General features: G+C 49.2%; 1 protein-coding gene across 4 annotated transcripts in view; it reads left to right on the top strand.

Moving 5' to 3' along the window:
- The first annotated feature begins 3331 nt into the window (after positions 1–3331).
- LOC135920509 (uncharacterized) overlaps positions 3332–22087 on the top strand; it is a 34743-nt gene continuing 15987 nt past the window's right edge. Inside the window, exon 1 of one of the 4 annotated variants that reach the window (XM_065454792.2) lies at positions 3332–3722. The gene's annotated coding sequence lies outside the window, so the exon portion shown is untranslated. Of the gene's footprint in view, positions 3723–18084; positions 18325–18504; positions 18528–18617; positions 18742–22087 lie in introns of those variants that run through there. The other 3 variants (XM_065454793.2, XM_070538781.1, XM_065454796.2) reach the window with 3 other exon arrangements.

The raw sequence follows: 22087 nt of genomic DNA, 5'->3' as shown, positions 1-22087 counted from the left end.
GTGTGTAACGGTAAAATTGGGTGGGCGGGGTCTCACACAGGCTCACAATCGCCTGCAGGAAGCCTGCAAGCAACAACAGCACGTCTTTCGCCGCATCTGTTCTATACGTTTCCCCCGTCCCTCAATTAGGGGTCGTCAACCAGACATTTATTCTAGTTCACCTCCCTGTCTTTCGTCTCCTATTTCTCTATTTCTCTCAGTGGAAAGTGGGCGCCCTGTAAGCGTTACACGCAGAGCACAAGGACAGAGTAGACAAGCAGGTCAGCTGTAGAGCCAGTTCATTAGTGAACTTTCGTAAATTTGTTGAACACGTGTTTCGATTTCTCGAGCCAGTAATGTCCGCCTCTCTGAATTATCTATAGCTCAATGACTATATGGAGTCATGTTATCTGCAACAGGCGATTTCCGGAATTTCCGGAAAACCTAAATTTGATCACCCCGTATGTACACGAACACCGGGTGTAATGAAACCGGTATAGGGAAGACGGAGGTGACGTTGCCCCTTCTTTTGTCCAAAGGTAAGAAGGAAAGGGGGAGTTTCGTCACGTCGGTGCCATGGTTCAGTACACGAGCACAATAAACACACACCTCTTCTCCGGGAGTACGACAACGCCTTAAGTTGGAGTTAAACACAGAACAACCACATACTCTCATACAAAGAAGTCGCCAGCGCTAGGAGTATTTAGAGCACATGTAAAGCGTACAAGATGCAGCGTGTCCAAATCAAACAAACAGGTGTTTTTTTTTTTCTTTTGCAACTTCGCGCATTTAATTAAGCCGCCCGGTATACGTGTAAGCGTTGTTTCCAAGATCCACTGTAAACGTTACTTCGAGGACCCACTTCTTCGAACGCGTTTAATTAAAGCTGCCTGCGAACGATTCGTGGAAATTAAAAGAGCTTCAACGTTCTCGCGCGTATACGTGAATTCCTTTTGCTGTTTCCGTTCTTGTCCAAATGGATAGAACCACTACGCCGTTATTAAAGCCAACAAGTTTGAATCGCCGCAAAGATAACTGTGTGACAATTACCTCGCTGTGCGTGTATGTATGGAGTGCTTAGGTTTTCTGTTTCTTTTTTCCCCAAAAATTGGATAGTGCGGCCTGTTGCTGCAGCGATATGTAGGGCATTGCTGGTTAATATACAAGCGTTAAAGAAGGCAGACCGTAATTTTTCTCCTTATACATGGTCATGTCTGATACTGTGTAATGGAGGTTCCCATCTAAGGAAATTAAAGTGGGCGCCTTCATTAGTGCATGACCTCAGCCACAGAGCTATAGAGCAGCCGTAGAGCCAAACGCACCCCAGCTCGTTCTTATTCTTCTGAAGTAATCAGAAGAACAAGAATGAGCTTGAGTGCGTTTGGCGGGCATTCTCAGATCATGAACAGCAGGTTTCCATTATCCCTCAAAAGAAAAGCGTATAGCAGCTGTGTCTTACCAGTACTCACCTACGGGGTAGAAACCTGGAGGCTTACGAAAAGGGTTCTACTTAAATTGAGGACGACGCAACGAGCTATGGAAAGAAGAATGATGGGTGTAACGTTAAGGGGATAAGTGAAAGAGCATATTGGGTTAGGGAACAAACGCGAGTTAATGACATCTTAGTTGAAATCAAGAAAAAGAAATGGGGGGGGGGGGTGGCATGGGCAGGGCATGTAATGAGGGAAGATAACCGATGGTCATTGAGGGTTACGGACTGAATTCCAAGGGAAGGAAAGCGTAGCAGGGGACGGCAGGAAGTTAGGTGGGCGGATGAGATTAAGAAGTTTGCAGGGATAACATGGCCACAATTAGCACGTGACCGGGGTAGTTGGAGAAGTATGGGAGAAGCCTTTGCCCTGCAGTGGGCGTGGCCAGGCTGCTGTTGATGATGATAGAGCGGTTACATGCATTTCTTGAACGCACGGGCACCTACCTCCTCCAGGCTGTTAAAAAAACTACATAATCCAGCACTGACGTGCACAGTCAGCTGTTATACGACAGAACTAAACTTTGTTTTTAAGCGGAAAATGACCATTTTATTCAATCTGTGCTTGGTTCTTCCTGTGGTCATGTTTTTCATGTTAATCCTAGGATCCTCCAAATGCAGTTTGCTGTACTGGCTGCGCCAGTGGTATTCTTGATCGTAGAGTTTCCTAGAAAAAAAAAATTACTTCAGGGAACACAGGTTCTGAATCGTTCAGCTGCCATGCGAACGATGGCTATAGTGCACGGATTTGTCTGCCATTCGTGATTGTGGCTTCATACCTTCTTCTGACGTTACATATTACGCGTCATCTTTCTAAATTTCCTAGCAGTCATAGTTTTATGAACACAGCAAGGCAATAAGTGACTGCACACATGCGTTACCTAGCGCAATTTAAATTTAGAAATTTTGAATGATCGATTCGCAAAGACGCACAAGGCCGTTTGAAGCCACGATGATGAGACTAAGGCAAATCCATGTATTACCAATAATTCCTACGTTGGCCGAACCACCACCACTCACACGCACGAAATTCACTCTCAAAGATGTTGCACTCTGTATGTTGCAACTGCGTCACACAATCATGACCGCCGCAGTTCTTAATAGCAGCTCCTTTGACAAACGCAGCTTGCATGTCTTCAGTGCCCCTGACAGGGAAGCACCGGACACGAACATCGGCGAATGAAAAAGTGCGTATAGTGGAGCTGTTTATGCTCCTTTATTACTTCATCACTATCATGCAGAAATATACTACACATAAAGGAGCACTAGAAAGGCCCGAATGAATTGTGTGAATTGGGGCGGGCCAAGCTCGGCATCACAAAGGGTGCCACATTAAAAAAAAATGCAGCTGCGTTCACACCCCGCGGAAATCCACGTCTATCTAAGCGCCGAACGTTCGGAAGGGTGTACTTTAACTGTTCGCGTATAATGCGCAGGGAGCACGCAAACTAGGCAAACCTAGTCCCCGCTGCAGAAGCGGCGAAAATGCATTCAGGCGAGAAGTGAAGGGGTTACACGTCGGCTCTTTTCGTTACAAAACGATGCCCCCCTCGAGCGGGGCCCACCCGCTCGCGCAACAAACAGGTCAAGAAGATGCGGCGGGAGACCTTGAACGTCACTTCCGCGCTGCACGTGCAGCTTCCGCTTTCCCAAAGCGCGACCCGGCGCGCACGCAGCTCCCGATGCGACGTAGGCCGGCTGAGCCGGCGGCGTTTTTGACTTCAAGCTACCCTCCACCCGAGCTGGCGCGGCCAGTTCTGGTTCTGGGGTCCTCTCCCCTGTTCCGTGCCCCCTTCCTTCTCCCCGAACCCCCTTTCATGCGACGTGAGGGGAGAGCGACGATTCTCAGGCGAGAGAGGGCACTCGTGGAGGGTGGTAACTGAGAGGCCCCGGGCTTGGAGAGGGGATGAAGGAAGAGGGGGAGGGGACTCGTCATTCTACGTGGAGCAGCTCGACGCCGCGTAGCCCGCCGATCGGGTGTCGTCCGTTCCGCGTCTGGGTGGTGTGCGTTCGCAAAAAGCCCGCCGCCTCATCGCGCGCCGATCGTCGCACAGACCGCAAGCAGTGAGTGCGTTACGCCGACGGTGCATCGCCGCCGTGGGACGCACGATGGAATAACGTCACATCGCGTCCAGTGTCGTCTGCAATCGACTGGAAGCCGCGCGCGCGCCGTCTGCTCTTTGTCCCACCGCGCAACTTTTTGTCGTCTTCGTCGCTGGGGGCAAGCGCGCTCTGTGGACTGTCGCTCGGAAAGGTACGACGCCTTGTGTCATTACGCGTGCGTGTGTGTGTGCTGAGGAAAAGAAAGTTCGTCGTTTCCTCGTTGTTGCGAAAAAGCGACGTCTTTTCGCGGAGGCTGCCTCACATTTTCTTGCTCTTGTTTGAAACTTGCTCACGCGCGTGTTCCCGCGGGGATGAAGAGATGCCGGAATACTGGTTCCGCCGCCACCGCCGGTCGGCTGCATGCATCATAGCACCGGCCGCGTCGCTGACGCCAGCGGCTGAGCTGTGCTTGCAAGTGCTCTGATGGCGCCTACGTGTTGGCTGATTGTGGCTTACGTTCTCTGGCCGCGTGCGTAAATATAGTCATCCATCGTGTCACTTATTATATCTCTATTCGTTGCGCGCAGTCATTTCGTCTCGCGCGTAACCGTGCAGTATGCGCCTTAGGGAAATGTATGCGCTTGGAACGCATGTGTAAAAGCCTTGGCTGACATTATCGTGACTTCCTTTTCTTCAATTATGGGGTTTTACGTGCCAAAACCACTTTCTGATTATGAGGCACGCCGTGGTGGGGGACTCCGGAAATTTCGACCACCTGGGGTTCTTTAACGTGCACCTAAATCTAAGTACACGGGTGTTTTCGCATTTCGCCCCCATCGAAATGCGGCCGCCGTGGCCGGGATTCGATCCCGCGACCTCGTGCTCAGCAGCCCAACACCATAGCCACTGAGCAACCACGGCGGGTTTCCTTTTCTTCTTGAATTGAATTCTAAGTTGACGTAAATGAAAAAATTACGGCACAACCCATCGCACGATGAACGTCGACGTTACGGCGATTAACGTTAATGCAATTTAGCGACACTTCCATTCTGGATGATTGACCGGAATGGGCACATACCATTATCGGACACGCAGTTCCGAAGTTAACCGTCCTTTCGGGTACATACCCAGTGATCCAAAATTGTCTACAAGGCCAGCCAGCAACATGCAGTTCTTTCGGTCACCTACCCAGCGGTCCTTGTCTGCTCGGCAAGACTGCGCATGCATACCCATGTGACCCAAGCTGGCAGACAACTTGGGACACTGAGTGAAATGGGTTACATGCGGACATACCGCAACGTTGGTGAGGTTCCCGAATAATGGTAATCGCATTAAAATCGCACTGTCTGCGTCAGTGAAGATTCAGCGCGAAGCGCATGCAAGAATGCAACTCTTTCGAAACAACAAAGGTGTACGTATACTGCACTTCCGGGCCAATATTTCCATAACATGGGCTATTATGATGTTCGCGCGCGGTGCAGTTTGTTGCTGTTTAACACGCTTCCGAACAAATGAACGTATGTATGGTGTAGTTGCGTAACTCTTCTAGAGCGTTGAGAAAAAGCTAAGACGACTTTGGCGTTGCTATTGGCGCGAAAATAATGAAAAGCGTTGACGCACGGATATCCGCTGCGAACATTGAGACTGCATAGACTGTGTACCTATACTGCCAAAATGCGCAGAGCAATAGTGCACATCGTGGCGTTGGACAACAGTCAGTGCAAGTATAGCCACCCCGTTATTTGCGTGTTGAACGTCACTGCGTGTACTTGACTCCATTTGCATAAGCTTTTGAGCGTCATTGGCTCGTCGATGCTCACGCAAGTCATTTACGCGGTTCGCTTTGGCTTCACCTTAGTACGTGTAAAACCATATGCAAAGCAACTTACGCTTTTATTTTTCTTCATTTTTTTATATAGAGATGAAAATAAATAGATACTCGAGGATGCCGCCGCGTGCTGGCGGCGGCTATACTGCTTTTCGCTTGGTTATAAGATTATCAAAAAGATTTTCTAAATAATATTTCTCAAAGTCTTGCACTCACCCAAACTGAACCATGTTAGGAAAGTAACCACGAAATCACTTTACATCTATAGCTGCCAGGATTACGTTTCAGGCTCGCTTTGTGTAACCTATGTAACTCGCAGTCCACTGCCGACGAGGTAAGTCCTGTCACGCAGAAAATGAGCTCGCTTTCGTCAAGTTTAGTTAGATGACAGCCGAAGTAGAGTTTTCTGCAGCCGATCAACACTGATATTTTTATTTGATCTGCTTTAGAGGGACACAATAAATACGCGCTATATCACTTTGTAGACTGTTGAAGTATTATTTCTAAACTATATTTTCGTTCATATATCTCGCGGTAAGAAACTGTTTACTAGAGAAGAAGAGGTAAGTCATAGTTGAATTTCTTGAATTTCGCGCTCGAGCTCCAGCGCCGGTGCATCAGTGTGACGTTACCGATTGCGAAGGTTTTATTTTTTGTTTGTTTTTATTTATTGCGAATTTGGGCAGTTGGATATGGCTTAGTGAAACGTTCTCGAAATTTCCTTAAGTTCAGTCTCTGGATTTTTTTTTTCTGGAGTGCAATCCTTAGTCCATCTTTACCGATAAAAGATTCACTCGGGGGCCCTATCAGAAACCGACAAAATCGATGACGTCACGCCAACCTGCATGGTGCGCAAACTATAAAGCGACGTCGGCACCCGTCTTTCGTTTATGCGTCTTTTCCCTCGTATCAAGACTTTCTCACGGTAAGAGTTCTTTATTTTTTTTTTTATTGTACAAGGGTAACTTGCTAATACACCCTAACCAATTTTCCTCCTAAGCGTCTTTCTTTAATGTGGGTACCCAATCGAAAAGACGGTAAACCCATAAAACACATATCCAATAATCCCGTATGTACGTATTGGACTTCACTATAAAAACACGTATGTTCCCATATATCATACGGGTATTCCCTCATATGATATATTTAGGTTTTCATATGGAATTCCCATATGGTGACATAATCACATGGGCCTTGCCCCAATATATGGGAGCAGACGGGTTTTTGTATGGGACCCCCATAAATGTTCATACCGGATTATTGGATGTAGGGCTTATGGTGTTTTCTTTTTCTCCCCCTTTTCGGCAGGGCAACGCAGCTTCCCTTAGACAGGCCGCAGCAAATGCTTCGGCAAATTTCTCACTCGACTGGTCTTGTGGCAGATGATGCTGTTACAGCTCCTCGGAGCTGTGTCATCGAGCAAGGGTCTTTGTTCGGTTTTCTCAATGACATCTGAAAGCCCGCGGAAAAAGAAAAACGCTCCTTTATTATTATATTAGTTATGTATTTGTCAGTTGCTATGTTTGTTTCTTTGTTTCCTGGCGCATGGAAATTCGATTCGTTTTTGTTAAGATCTTTAGAATCGTGAGAAAGTATATACAGCAGTAAACATCGGAACACCTTATCGTTCGCTTACTTGGCGATAATCGTTTTAACTACGCTAACGCGACACGTTTCGGACACGTGACGTGATACCGACGAAGAGCGATCACTGAGCGACCGAGCGAACGCGGGTGTGTATTCCGCGGGCGTTCGCTCTGCAGGAGCGAACGCTTCGCCAGAGAGAGAGAGAGAATAAACATTTTTATTCGGTGAATGAAGCTTTGGAGAGGCGTCCTCATTCCAGAATGCCTTGAGCTCGGGCCGCGTCCTGGGCCCTCGCAATCAGCCGTTGCTGATCCTCGAGGTCGGAGCTGGCCAAGGCTCTCTCCCAAAGCTCGTTAGTGGGGTAAGGGTTCGGAGGATTTAATGGTGCCGCTCTGCAACCCCCTACTATGTGCCTGAGAGACCCGGGCTCTGCGCAGAAGCGGCATTGCGGAGAGAATTTCGTAGGGTCTATGAGGTGATTTCTGGTTGGGTGGGGGAATGGATTAACCTGTAGAGCTCGGAGGAATCGCCCCTGCTCTCTAGGTAGTGACTTGTGTGGGGGTGCATATGTTCTGCGGGTTAGCTTGTAGTGTTGTGTGATGTCTTGGTACGAGACTAGAGGGTGCATGCGCTCGGGTTCAGATTCCTCGACGTCGGCTCGGTGGGTCAGAAGGACGTTTTTCTCATCCCGTTTATTGTCACGCCTGACGAGTCATTACAAAGGGGGCTCACTTGTGCTCGACATACGCGCAGAGCGACACAAATTTTACACGGAAGCCCGCGTTGACTTACCGTACTTATTCGTATATAGCTAGATGGGCCTTTCTTTTCTTTTTATCCTCCAAAAAATGTTGCCCAGAATGAGCCATTGACCTATATATGTGAGCAAAGAATCTCGACCCATATCCGTGGACAAAGCTAGCAAATGTTGCTGACGAAGTTGCTCCGTCGCGACCCCTCGTTATAGCCAGTCTGGAGATTATCCAGACTGTGTATACAAGAAATGCTGCATCTATCCGATGTGTACTCGACGGCACCGCGAGGACGACGTCCTTTGGGGTGCCGGAGACGCCGCCTGCGAAACATCCGATGTGGAACGACTCTATTGGCAGTTCCGACGAGGATGCAACGTGTGGCATCGACTAGGAAGGTTTATGCAGTAACCAAGATTACGGTAAATAAGGGTGGTCGCGTTAATTTTGTCGTTTTTCTACATATTAAAAAGATATGGGTCGACCTGCATTCGTATTATTACTATTTCTTTATTTCTCTGTGAGTCCAATATTATGTAGGGGTCGGCGTACGTTCGTGTTCGACCTGTCTTTGAGTAAATGTGGTAGTCTCAATGGACGTACGCTGTCGCGCCGCGGTATATAGTCGGTTTCGCGACTGGCACAGCTAGCTAGCCCACCATGTACTTTGAGTTCAGCCAGCGCGCCTTAATTTCGACGCGTCGATACTATGAGAGCTTTAGATTAGGAGGACGCGCTTGGGGCTTCCAAGCGCTATGGGGCCCCAGCGCTTGCGTCCCCTGTTATCTAAAACTCTTTACTGTTTCCTGCTTATTCATGGCTGTTGATTGATTGATTGGTTGGTAAAGTTTAACGTCTCAAAGTAAGGCCGGTGCTGTCGGAGGTGCCACAGTAGAGGACTCCGGATAAATTCCGACCAGTTCTTTCGCGTGCGCCTTAAATCTATGCACACCGGCATTTTTTTTTTAATTCCGTCCCAGTCTGGACGCCGCAGCCGCAAGCGGGATTCGAACCAGCAACTACGTGTACTAGCGGAACACCGTATAGTTCCTGAATCACCGCGCCGAGGTGCTCGCCCTAAAACAGTCTGCGGTGCCTCATCGGCAATTCTTCGCCGGCGAGCTCAGGACTGCGGGTTCGAATCCGTGTTGTGGGATTTTGGCGCACGTTAATTGACCTAACCGTGTCAGCCGTGGCTTTGACTTAGGGATGCAGAGTCCTGTCATTTCTTCAGTTTCCCACTAAAGTCAGCGCCGCTGTCTACTGAAGCTTCACTGCAAAATGTCGTCAAGCATGGAGGTAGTGATCGGACGCTAAGTGCAGTATGTGTCATCAAAGCCTGTAGCAAAGTGGATTTTCTCATAGTAAATGCTAGCAACTTTGTTTTTGTCAGCCAGCGTGCTCTTATTCATTCATCGGTCCGCATCCCTTAGGAATGACACCTCGCGCCTTGTTACTCGAGTGAATGAATGAATGAATATATGATGTTTAATGGCGCAAGGGCCAGGTGTGGCCAAAGAGCGCCATGCTAGTGTTAATGAGTTCGCAGTGCACTGATGTGTTCTGTGAACTTAATGTGACGTGGCTGTAAAAGGCCTAAACGAGTTGATATATATTCCATAAAATCTACGTTTAGTAAAATTATGGGAATGATTATTGACGTGTACTATGAAGATTAGAATGCATAAAGAAAGAATGATGCAATATATAAAGTCTGTGAGGTTGCTACAATTGTCTAGAGCACTACTGCCTCACCAGAGCCCTTGAAAGTACTCGAGTGAATGCGATGTTAACATTACTAGAGAGCCTCGGACGATGTGCCGTGGATGCCTGTCGATGCAAATACACCCAGGAAACACTTTCTCCCCGACTCCCACATCTTGCGGAATGAGCCTCCCATCATATGGGCCTGCGTCAGCAAGAACAGCTCGACTTGAGTCACCCGGTGCTCATACCTCTTTGTAGCTTCCTAGTACGCATTCCGATTCTGTGAATTCGGAAACGAGCTGGCGCGGGCTAACGGCCGGTGTGCCTCGGGGCACGTGCACGTCACTCGGTGTAGCTCTCGCTGCGATCGCGCCCAAGGGGCGTTGCGGCGAAACTGTGGCGGAGGAGGAACGTCAGTGTGAAAGAATGATGGTGAGCCGGTCTGCCGGCTCCCTTATTATTATTATATATTTCTTTCTTCTCTGAGTCTCTGCATAGCCGCCGCGACCATCGTTCGCGGAAAAGGAGGTCGACGACTTGACGTCCGCGCGTCCGCAACACCCCTTCGCCGCCAACAAGTACGGAGAGATGCTGTTCGGTGGCACCCGTTCGGCGCGATCGACTGCTATTCGCGTGACGTCACCGTATATCCCATTTTTCTTAATAAATAAAAAAAAATCTATCAACAGCTTACACTGCGCTTCCGAAGATAAGCGGATCGAGAGGAAGCGCAGCTCTTCGCCGTGCTGGCTGTACTGCAATATGGCGGGCTCGATGACGTCACTGCATTCCCCGCTAGTATATATTGAAAATCTAGAAGGCCTTAGCAACTGCGCTTTTACGCGATTGGCTGAAACGCTGCCTGCGACGTTTGACGCCCTTTGCGACCGCTGTGAGAGGACGCCGCGCCACTTTTATGCTAACCTGACCTAACCTATAGCGGGCAAAACCGAAAGGAAATAATCCTCACGGCGTGACATCAGAGCGTCGACTGCCGGCGGCGTTACGGCCAATCGCGTTCTAAAGCGGTTGCTAAGGCCCTATACAGAGCATTATATATTTTCAATATACGCTGCCCCCGCTATTACGAACCAGCGCTAGCCATGCACTCTTCAACCAGTTACACCCTTTGGGGTGTATATGTGCCACACAAGAATGATCGTCATCTGCCTTGTCCGTATTTCCTTTCTTTAACGCTGCTAGCCCGGTACTTCCAAGTCACGAACGGCATGCGCGTTATCAGCATGACAGAGCATTCTCGACAGGAAAGTAGCGAGCATAGCGTTTTGCGCAGCTGTCTGAAAGACAGCTGCGACAGCTGGAGTCCGCTCAAATCTAGCTCAAGTGCTATGGCTCTTTCTATATATATGTTAGGCTAATTTAAAAATAAAAGCTCGTTGTCTCTGGCTAAATGATTACCTTTGGCTGCAGTACTCATATTGTGCACTTGTCATCTACCGTAAAATTTGCCAAGATTTTCACTTTTCATCCTCAAACCAGCGAGCCAAAGCTACACGTCCAGCTGGATGTGTACGGCAAAATTAGCCATCTTATAATACACCAACACGAATTGGGTTGAATGCGTTTCCTAATTATCCATTATGCGCTAACGTTTTGCTGTACCTATTATAACGTGACCGCGGTCCGGATTCATTCACTTTTGGGTCATCATCTCCGTGTACTCAGTCAATGTCAGAAGCTGCACAGATGTGCTTCAATATGGAAAATGTGGTGGCTTGTCTTTCGGTATTCAAGCATCATCGCACGCTGCATTTGGTGTCGAGGTTCTTTAAGCGCGTGAACGCTTATTTAGCGCCTCCGAACGCGTTATGCCGATTTCGAATGTCACATCTCCTGTAAACGAAATGTTGAATGTCACGTGGTGTTATATTAGTTAAGTGGTCTGTGCGTTTCATAAGTACTCAAGAGTCGATTGCATACGTACCGCAATGAACAGGCAATTATGTTGTTTTACGATGCAGAACAGATGTGTGATTTATGGCACAATTTTGTAGGCCAAAGTGCCGTACCTCAATCGCGGAGATAGCAAATCGCCAATTTGCTTTAATTTTATGCGCCGTGACTTGCGCGCGGATGTGTTCGACTCTAAGTTAAGTGTGTGTAACATGTGTAAACGCAGGAAGTGAGATATTTAGTCCAATGTTCACTTAATATCAGCTCCCAGCCTGGAGTTGTATGATTCGCGTTGTCCTGCAGTGACCTTACGCGGCCTGCATGAGCAGCTGGAGGCATAGTGAATCAAAACGTGGAGACGCTGCATTCGAGCGACTGCTGAAACCGATTCGAACAGCATTTGTAAGCGCAGCTTCGGCTGTGCTCTGTGCGTTTTGCTGGCCAGGTAAAATATACGCCTCCAAAAAAAACCGATTCCCCGCGTGTTGTCCGCTTCTCGGGAATGCGCGGGAACAACCCAACCCCGGAATGGCTGCTTTCCGCAGCTGCCGGCAGGCGGCGACTCAAGCTTACAATAGCGCCGGTTTATAGGCTCCTCTCACCTCCTTGAAGCCCTTGGATTCAGGGATAGCAAGGGGAAAGTAAACATGTCCGCAGCAGAGATTAGTAAGAGGCTATCGGAGGTTTGGTGGCAGAAAAGTAGGGAGACCACAAACAGCGCAGGCGTAGAAAAACGGAGTTTCCGGTAATGGTTCAAAAAAGTTTGATGCTGGGAGTTCTTTGTGTTTGCGGTGTTTTCTCAAAAAATATAGGTAGGACATTAGGCAAAATAAGAACGAGAGTTTGCTGGCGCAACCCACCACCCCGTTTCGGAGGGGAAGCTCATAGCATCCATCCGTCGATCCACCCACACAGCATCGCCTTCTCAGCCCCAACTTCCACACGTACGAAAGTAATTTCTCATCCCCCCCCCACCCCCTTTCAAGCTGGGCCACTAACCGTGCCAAGTGTTACGCTGAAAGATCCGGACCATAAAACGCGATCATTCCGAAAAAAAAAAAGAGAAAGATGTGGGTATACGAAAGAGCAGCAGCTGTAAGCGCAGAAGCCCTTTTTTCTACGATTACGATCCACAAAAGCACATCGATCCCTGTATACACTGTTTGTTTCACGAACCAATACCACAAATTACTTCACAAATAATACACAAATTAATACACAAAACAGCAAAAAAGCTGTTTACGACAGCTTTTTCTGCAGCTCCCCCTGTCTGTATTTTTTGAGGCAGAAATAAAATTATTATTATTATTTAAAAAAAATTAAGTGTGTGCACGGGATCGAAAGCCAAGTGTCTAATCCGCAAAGGTGGTTTATGCACGTAGTTGTAAGCAGCGTGGCCTCCCCAGGTATATAGGCACTGCGCGACCTTCTCACGCACCGGCGCTCGCCGAGTTGACCGCGTTCTCAGAAAAACCGAGCGCGCCGCCGAACTCTCGCTGTTCACGCGGAGAGTTGACATCGTTTTACCGCTATGCATTCGCCACAGAGGCCAAGCAGCGAGCTCTCGCAGACTCGGAAACGGCCCCGCAGGGGGAGACGGGGAGCGTGATCTGCTCGTTTGGTTCGATGGAGCAAGCGTTTGTCCGCGGTCTACTGTTTACATTACTTACGTTACAGCGAACCGTAACCGGTAGTATATACTATGGGCGCCGGTATAGTGGTGCGCTAATCGGGTCACACGGATGACGAATGCGAGGAAATGGAGAAGCGCGGAAGTGCCTCCCCCGCTGGAATCCCTCGTTCCGCATGACTTCTTTGGCGCGTGAAACTTAAATGTGCGTATCAAATACGCGTGGAGTGAATAAAGTGCAATCGAAAATGAACAGAAAAGCTCGCATAAGATATTAGTCCTGTGATGAAACCAGTGGCGCGTTCGGGAAAAGTGTTTTGCATTTTTACTCAGTCAGATTATTAGGCATTGCCGTTCGCTTACTAAAGCCAATGGCGAAGGAGGGGTGTTGCATCTGTTAACACTATATACTTTCTTTTTCACGTCAGCTGGCCTGCGTCTTTGACTACTAGACATTTATTTACGCCCTACATGTTCATGGAATTTGCCTACCTCTTGGCGCCGCGGTGGCTGAGTACTTATGGCGAATCGTTGTTGAGCACGAATGTCGTGGGTTCGGTTACTGACGGCGGCCGCAGTCGGACGTGGCGGAATGAAAAAGCGTGTACGCCGAGCATTGCTTGCGCGTTAAAGAGCATCCGGTGTTCAATGCAATTCAGAACCCTCCGCAATAAGCAGCGTCTTCAGTATCCCCTGTGTTTCCTTGGAACGTTAAAAATCGATCAATCAATCAATCAATCAATCAATCAATCAATCAATCAATCAAAGTTTCTACTAACTTTCATTAATCCTTCTCCAGAGCACTCTTCTCTTAACAACCGTAGATTGCCATTTTATGTAACAACTTCTTTCGCGTAGAAAGAAGCTTCGTGAACTCGCTTGCCGACTTGATTATTTAATACTTTGTCCCAAAGTGGTAATATTCTGAGCATTTATGTCCCCTCCCCGCTCTCTCATACTGTTGAGGCAGTGGATCGAAAAGGTGTCTCTCTCTCTCTCTTGCGCTGACACAACGTCGAAGTGGATTAAGGCTGTCTAAAAAGCAGCACGCATAGAAAGCGAGACCAAATTGGAGCGCTCGGTTTGGTCTCCCTCTTTGCATGCAGGAGTCGCATCGGCGCGAGTTAACCTCAGCAGCTACGCGAGATCAAACTAGCCCAGCAGCCTGGGGCAACACGTTTTCTCTTACCTTGAGTGCACGGAGAATGTACAACTCCTACAGTCCATCACACGATCCGCCTGTCCTCAAGTACCGAAACAACGCGTTCAAGTCCTTCTGTTGTGAGCGTGGTCTGGACCTGTCTCCCAGGGTTCCCTCCTCTAGCAAGGGGTGGTCGTCCACTTTATCAAGCGCTTTTCTGTCCACGTTATAACGGGAGTAGTTTGAGAGGGGATGTCTCATCGTCTTATCGCAGCCACACTTACTTCCTTTCTATTGCGTAAAAAAAAAAAAGGAAAAAGAAAGAAAGAAATCTCGTCCGTCCTTTAGCCACCTTTCAATCAACTTTCAGACCCTTGATGTTTCGTACTGAAGTATGCATGTTATTTTTGTATCTGTTTCTTATTATTATAGCTGTGCACGTAGTCATAACATTGTTCGAATTGTAGTTACGGCGTCATTGTAAACATCATTATGTAAATCGCTTTGCGAATACCATGCTGCAACTGCATGTGCTTGAACTATACCGAGAAGAGGCCATGGTCCCTCGTCAGGTATTGCAAAACGCCCTTTATATAGCCCAACATTACTCGGCTTGCTCAGTATTACCCCCGAAGTAAATTTATTTCCTGCTGTGTTACCTTTATCCAGTTCCCCATGCACAAGGTAACCAAGCACCATTTACACTGAATCGCCCTCGTGTCTTTCGCTCCTTTCTTTTCCCTCCTCCTTCTCCTCCTCTTCTTACCTTGAAAAGGGTATTCACCTCGAACGTTTTTGTTCGTATTTCGTCGGACCGTGACCACGCCCGTCACTGGCACAAAAAGTGATTCGTGCACTCGTACAGTACTTGAAGTGAACCGGCCTAAGAAACCACTTATAAAGTCACTGTAGTACATCATTCCACGTGCACTCAGTGCTCACTCTTTCCCTCTTTTCATCTTTCTATTTCCCCTTACCCCTGTGTAGGGTAGCAATCCGTGCGGTCATCTGGTTGACCTCTCTCTCTCTCTCTCTGTCGGAAATTTATGTATATGTTCACTTTTCTTGTGCAAACTTCCTCTCCACCTTTAGCAGAGGGGCAACGATGAACGGTGCACCGGAGCACCGTTCGTAGCAGCTCTGTCACCGAGTGTTGAGCAGCTGCGCATACCCGCTGCCGCCGCCGTGTACGTAGCTTCCTGCTTAGCGCCCGACGCGAATGCGAAGAGGCGCATGACCAACATCCGCCGGTCAAGGGGAAAAAACAAATTCGCTTCTGTCGGGCCGCGCGCTTAGTGGATGCAGTGGACGACAAAAGCTTGCCGGACCGCGATATCCGAGAAAAACGTTGAACTTTCGAGCAGTTTGTGACCGTACATCCAGGGAAACAGCATTAAACGCTATGTTGTTAGTAGGGGCTGCATTTAAGTCTGAGTACCAGGCTGCGTGCCCAGAAGGCGCAACTAGGCTCCTTCTCAGATTACTACTGATCTGAGTGTGTGTGTGTGTGTGTGTGTGTGTGTGTGTGTGTGTGTGTGTGTGTGTGTGTGTGTGTGTGTGTGTGTGTGTGTGTGTGAGAGAGAGAGAGAGAGAGAGAGAGAGAGAGAGAGAGAGAGAGAACGGTGCCACAGCAGTATACATTAGCTGAATTCGCCCTCACTATGTAAAACATCATTCTAAGCGCCAGAAGGGAAGCCTAAAACGTATATATATGCGCCACACATGCAACATAGTGTATATGTTTATGCTAACACGCATACAAGGTGGACGAAGACCTCGAGAAGCGCTCCGCAACACTGTAGCCGCCACAGGAAATGGCGGGTGGTCGGATTCGCTATAGACGGTAGTGTAGAATGTGTACACAGATGCATGCGGATCTCCGGCGTGCCCGAGACTTTTATATGAGCCGATGGGCGACGCACATGCGGAGTGCACGTGTGTGCATGCATATATATGCATGCGTAGCACGTACTGTCGGCGCCACCGATGTCCTCCGGGAGAACGCACGGCGGCTTCGAGGTTGTAAAAGAAAAAAAAAAAGTCGAGAACGAGTTTCATGGCGCTGTATTATGCGTCTCTCGCCATGACGACTCCCCTCGCGTTTCGCCAGCCGCGTACAACAGTTCTATCAGGCTCGGTGCAAATCAGCAGCAACTGGAAAACGAGTCGCTGGCTGCAGTGATATAACGTACGAGTATAGCCAAAGTGGGAACAAGGTACATTGGTGGCAACTAACGAAGCATTTCCCCGTCGCTGCATGCCGAACGATAGGGAAATGCGTTCCTTGCGATAACAGGAACGCGTCACAAGAACTTGCTCTTGGCCTATAGGTATAGTGTTTGCTACTGTATACCACAGAGGCTGACCGGTTACGTCGTCGGCGTTCCTTAATGCGTATTCGTTTCTCTAGCGCGTACACTTTATTTTGTTGGCCCTTTGTTTATTAATAAACTGTTGATGCGTCTATAGGAAGGTTATCGGTATAGTATAGGAAACGTGTTAGTTGCGAAACCGTTGGTGCGCAGCGCGCAGTCGGCCGCATATAAGCTTATGCGGGACACGGGATTTGCGAAGAAGCTGAATTCCCGTGAAGCCCGCGCACTTATAGCCTCGGGTTCGAAGTTTCGGTGTGTAACAACTTTAGCCAACAGTACAGTGATCCTATAAATCAGAGGCGCCACGTTTTGATGGAGCAGAAATGCGCATTTGTCGAGCGGAGCCCGTGTACGTCCCGCGAACTTTTGCGACCGACTGTATTTACGGAGGCTGCCGCCAGGTGCCAATCGCAGACCGCGTCGAGGGAGAACGCAACACGTTCGAAAGACGACGACAAATGGCTGACTTAGAGAGCTTTTCTTTACCGACTTCGCGTTTCTTTCTCTATGGATATGTCACCTGCTTAGAATAAGCATGCAGAGTCGTTCGTCAATCAAGTCGAGTCAAGTTGAAGTTGACGTTTATTATCCTTGTACGGTGGAACTTTACTTTACACGAGCATGCATACCTAAAAGGTCTCATAGGGAAAACACTGCAACGGGGCCTTCAGTGTTACGCGCGCAGTGAAATTCAAGGATGACGGATGTTCGCAGGTTGATAGAGACTTGTAGTGATCAACATCGCTTGAACAAGGAGCGCTATAGAGCGAACGTTTGGATAAAAGAATTTCTCAGGGCATAGCCAGGTGTCATTGCCGAAACGTCTCAAGACGAGGCCTGCCTTGTTCACACTCTGCTCCTTAGTAAACTATCGGTGTCGGCCCATGCGTAGAGTTAAAAAACAAATCGTGAATATAATGATCGCGTTATACGGTCAACGAAAGCACGGCTGGTCTTCCTTCCAGTCCGTGCGTGGTCTTGGCGTACGCATGAGATATACTAATGGATCAGAGAAGAAACGCGTTACAGATGCAGGCGTTTCACCATGAAGCGTTTAAGTAGGGCGACCGTTGTGAACTGTTACTCTGATGAAAACGTATCGACGTCTCGCAATGTAGGCGTTTCAACTTTCATGCATGTATATGTAATGGTCATCGCGGGCACGCGGGCTATATAGGTGTTCGGATGACCAACAGTCGAGTTGCGGACGACTCGAAGCAACGCGAGCACCCATATCAATCAATCAATCAATCAATCAATCAATCAATCAATCAATCAATCAATCAATCAATCAATCAATCAATCAATCAATCAATCAATCAATCAATCAATCAATTTATTTCCTTAAAGAAGGAGGAGAACAGGACTAAAAGCTTGGACAGCTTGACGAGGTCGCGACCCCTTGTAAGTTGGCATAACAGTAAGATGACAGCCAGACATACACGAGAAATGAAAAAAAGCATCACAGTGTAACGGGTAATACAGAGTGAAACAAGACGGCAAGAAATAATCAACACTCATAGACTGTGCCGACATCACGCCAGCCCACGATTTCCATATAGCCAAAACACTGACACGTGCGCGGCGGAAACGCAGCCGGCTGGCGCGCCAGTAAGTCGGGCCCCCCTTATCAAGCACTTCCCTTTCTTACCGGATCCGCCATGCGAGCGCGTGCGCGTTCGGATATGCCAGATGCAGTCGCTGTCAACGCCACTTGTTTACGTAAAGTTGGCACCACGCTCGACTTTTTGATCCTGGCACCGGAGAAGCTTTGTTTTTTTTTCTTCGCTGTGAAGTCGTTAAGAATTAGTTTTAAGTGCTGCGCATCCATGCTGTTGCCGACGTCGACGAGACCCGCAAAACGATTGACATTCATCAGGTGAGGCGACGTGGTGTGCAGTGCATTTACTCGGTGACGGGTCTGAACCTTCCGCGAGCGCGAAATTTGCCTGCCTCTTCCGCAGTGGCTTGCCGATCTTTTGTATACCGCCCCCGTCATGTGCAAACAACCACGCGTATGCCCGGCGCTCATTACGTATACAACGCGTGCCCACAGCCGGTGCCCTGGCAGGTTCGGTTACGGTAAGCGCGTACAGTAAATCCATTATTGAAGGTTATTGATCCAGGGCGTCACTGGCGGCGTTTACGCTTCACCGTGGCCTCCGAGATCTCACCGCGGCCGGCGCTTTTCCGGTGAGGTGCGCAGGTGCGATCTCGAGGCTTCACCGAGCTGAATTCCGCCAGGTCCCCGTATGTTGTCGCTTGACGCGGCCGCGCAGTAGACGCTTCGAAAGGGGTAAGTGCATGTACAGGCGCCCAAATCTTTAACTGGTGTGCGGGAGCGGCGACTTTTCCGGGCGTCAGCGCCGTATGACGCGGCGAGGCTGGAAACAGCCTAGTAGACGATGGGCCCAGCTGAGCGCGCTTTGTCCGCATGCGCTTAGCCTCAGACTGTTTCCAGCCTCGCCCCGTCAAACGGCGCTGACGAACGGAAAAGTCGCCGCTCCCGCACACCAGTTAAAGATTTGGGCGACTGTACTGCGTTGGTGTATAGCGGAGGGGAGGGGTCGAGGATGAGGATGAGGATGAGGGGTCGAGGATGAGGATGAGGGGGAGGGGTCGAGAATGAGGTGCACTTCCAATGTACAATCGCCCAATTTTTTAACCTGAACGCGCGAGCATCGACCGGCCAGTCGATAAGCGCCGTATAACGGAGTACAGCGGCGAAGTGTGCGAGAATACGCCTGGCAGAGGGAAGCTGCATTGGACTGTGCATTGCGCGCACGCGCGTATTCTCGCACACTTCGCCGCTGTACTCCGTTATACGGCGCTTATCGACTGGCCGGTCGATGCTCGCGCGTTCAGGTTAAAAAATTGGGCGATTGTACGTGCGGCGTGTTGGGATAGCCGAAGTAAGGCATGTTGTTGGGCTAGCCGGTTCATAGAGTCAGCAAAATTTTAAAACTGCTCGAGAAAGACAGGATGTGAACAGAAACGTAGAGGCACACAGAAAGCGCTTTGTGTGTGCATCAATGTTTCTGTTCATGTCCTGTACGTCTTCCTCGCGCAGTTTAAAAATTTTGCTCAAAGTGCTGCTGAATTGGGATAGCCCTCGCAGTGGAGGCATGGCGGGGGATCTATACCGTGACTGTGCCGCGAAGGCGAATGCGCAGTGTTCGTGTACTATACGGTTACCGTGTTCATGCGCCTGGCGCAAACAAGCATGGTAAATCGTAGGATGCGTTAATACTATAAGCGGTCTTGTTGGAGTGTTGTAACAGAGCCACCGCAACTTTCCGAGCCAGCTGCCAAGCCTGCGTGCGTGCTACAGCTGATTCTTTGCTGCGCCTGTGGCGGGTGCCATGGTTGCATGCACATCGCGGATTAGGTAGCGCGCGAAGTAGTTCCTAGTAGCTGTAGCTATAGGGCGGGGCGGGAGTAGTAACGATGCTAAAGCTGCTTACTTTAACAATATTCCGCCACATCTTATAGTTAGACTCGTTGGTTGTGCACGCATGCATTACCCGCCGTCACACTTAAGACGCAGAAATGCCAGGTATAATTTTTATTACGACCATATATATATGCACGGAGGTGTTAAAAGCCGCACGTTTAAGAAGAGACAGCATGAAGCTAGATAGTTTTCACGTGACGTCGCGGATGCAGCGTCTCGCCGTGCTACAGTACCCGACCATCTCAACCATGCATTATATGACTTTAGTGCAACGTATTATCGCGCGTACATCGTTTAGCCTTTTTTTTTTTATTCGGTGACCGCAGCGACGGTTCTGTTCACCGGATTATCACTGTTATCAATATTTGGTACGGCGCGAGACGCGCCTGCAGTGTGGTGCCTTCACGTTTCTCGTTCACACAGCTTCTCGATACGCTAAATAACGCATGATGGCGGCCGCGGTGACGTCAATACAAACCATCTACGGTATACTTGCTGCAAGGTTCTGTAGACAAGAAAAGAGAGAGAGAAAATAAAAGAAAAGCCGGTGTTCGGGTTAAGCCTGACGGCGGCTGTTCGACAGCGGCGTCGGTTTCTCCTGTATACACGCCGTTCGTCCTGCTCTCCGCGGGAACGTCCTGCGAGTTTCCCAGGGCATTGTCTTCTGCAGACAATGGTCTCGCTATGCTATACCACCTCGATGGCATGCGTGTATGCATACAGGCGCGGATAACGCCTGCGTGGCAGGTGCGTGCATGTGAACCGACGTACTGTTTTCCCAGGCATGCCTGCGCGCTCTGACGCGACTCGTCGCTGTCACACGATCGAGTTGACAGCAGACCAGGGACATGGCCTGCAGCGGCGCGACAGCGTCTGTCGCTACGCCCGCGGGCGCGCGCGCCGATAACGCGCGTATACCGGAAATAGGCTTAACCCGCGAAGGGCGCGCTTCGCTTGTACCCTCGACGTGTGGTCGTTGTTTTGGTTCTTTGCTTCGCGATGGCGCCACAAGGAGGAGCGCTCGAACCAAGGTCAGACGTGGGCCGTTTGCGCGTACGTGCACCTGACCGCTGCGCCAAGAATGTGGCGAGGCCATTCTCGCGTCGTTCTTTGACTTCTCTGCGAGGAAGTTATAGGGATGAGCGAGTCAGTATCGGTGTAGTTTTGCAGAAGGCAGGTTTCCCTTCGATTGCGACACGCAGTTAAGAGCTCGAAACTGTGTTTGCTGTGTCGGTCGTTTGCGTTGGGTAGCCTTCGTCGTTTGGTCATCTCATCCTCCGATTTACTTTTACCATACGGCGAAGAAAAAAGGAAAACGAAACTTTGCCCTGTCCACCACCGCTGGTATTCGAGCTCGTGTATAGTGTGCTACACTGTTAAAGCGAACACGCTGATGTGCGGTTCTCACTCTGCTGGCGCTGCAAGTGAAAGAACCTGCTGCAGTCACGTGATTGAACTGCATGCACAGGTGGGTAGAGCAGTGCTAGGGCTATATACCAACCGCAAGTCATGCGCTGCATGTATATCCAGGGTGTTGTATACATTTGCCAGAGGGAACGATTGGCACATGCTAAACACTCGCGTGCTCCCTTTACCAGTGGACAGCAGCGTACTTTCCTGCAGTATTCTGCAGTTGGAAGCCGGACGCGCTAATCACTGACCTGCTGCACAATATTGTCGATTGGCAGCAATTTGTGCGGGTTCTTGTGCGCTACGCTGTGGACTCCGGGAGCGGCGGCGTCTGTGCATGTACTTCGGAGGCCACAGCAAACAATACGGTGGCGGACGTGGACGACGCTTTATGCATCGCAAAGAAATTGTTCTTTGAGAGATTCCTGTAGGGGGGTTCCATCTTTTTTGCTGAGCTTTTCTGAGATGTTCTTTTAATTACTGTGTTCTGTAATTTCGCTATATTTCATCTTCAAGTGTATTACCTTTCTTCTTTTTTTCCCCAAGGGTCTGTAATTTATAGAGTTCCATTTACCATGGAGCATGCATGCACCACAATGGTGGAGCGCTTATGCGTTTCTCTAAGCGCAGAAGACAAGAGCAGTTATCTCTCGTGCCATGCGCTTGCAACGTTTCTATCTCGAGTCGTACAATGACTAGAAATATCTGAACAAAAAAGACTGCGGCGAGTGCTTTGTGTGACCTGAATCCACGCATTCACAACAGTGTGGTATTCAAA

The sequence above is a fragment of the Dermacentor albipictus genome, chromosome 5, assembly GCF_038994185.2.
Source record: "Dermacentor albipictus isolate Rhodes 1998 colony chromosome 5, USDA_Dalb.pri_finalv2, whole genome shotgun sequence".
NCBI classification, from domain to species: Eukaryota; Metazoa; Arthropoda; class Arachnida; order Ixodida; family Ixodidae; genus Dermacentor; species Dermacentor albipictus.
The sequence above is the reverse complement of the archived record's forward strand: the minus strand, read 5'-3'. Positions and strand labels throughout refer to the sequence as shown.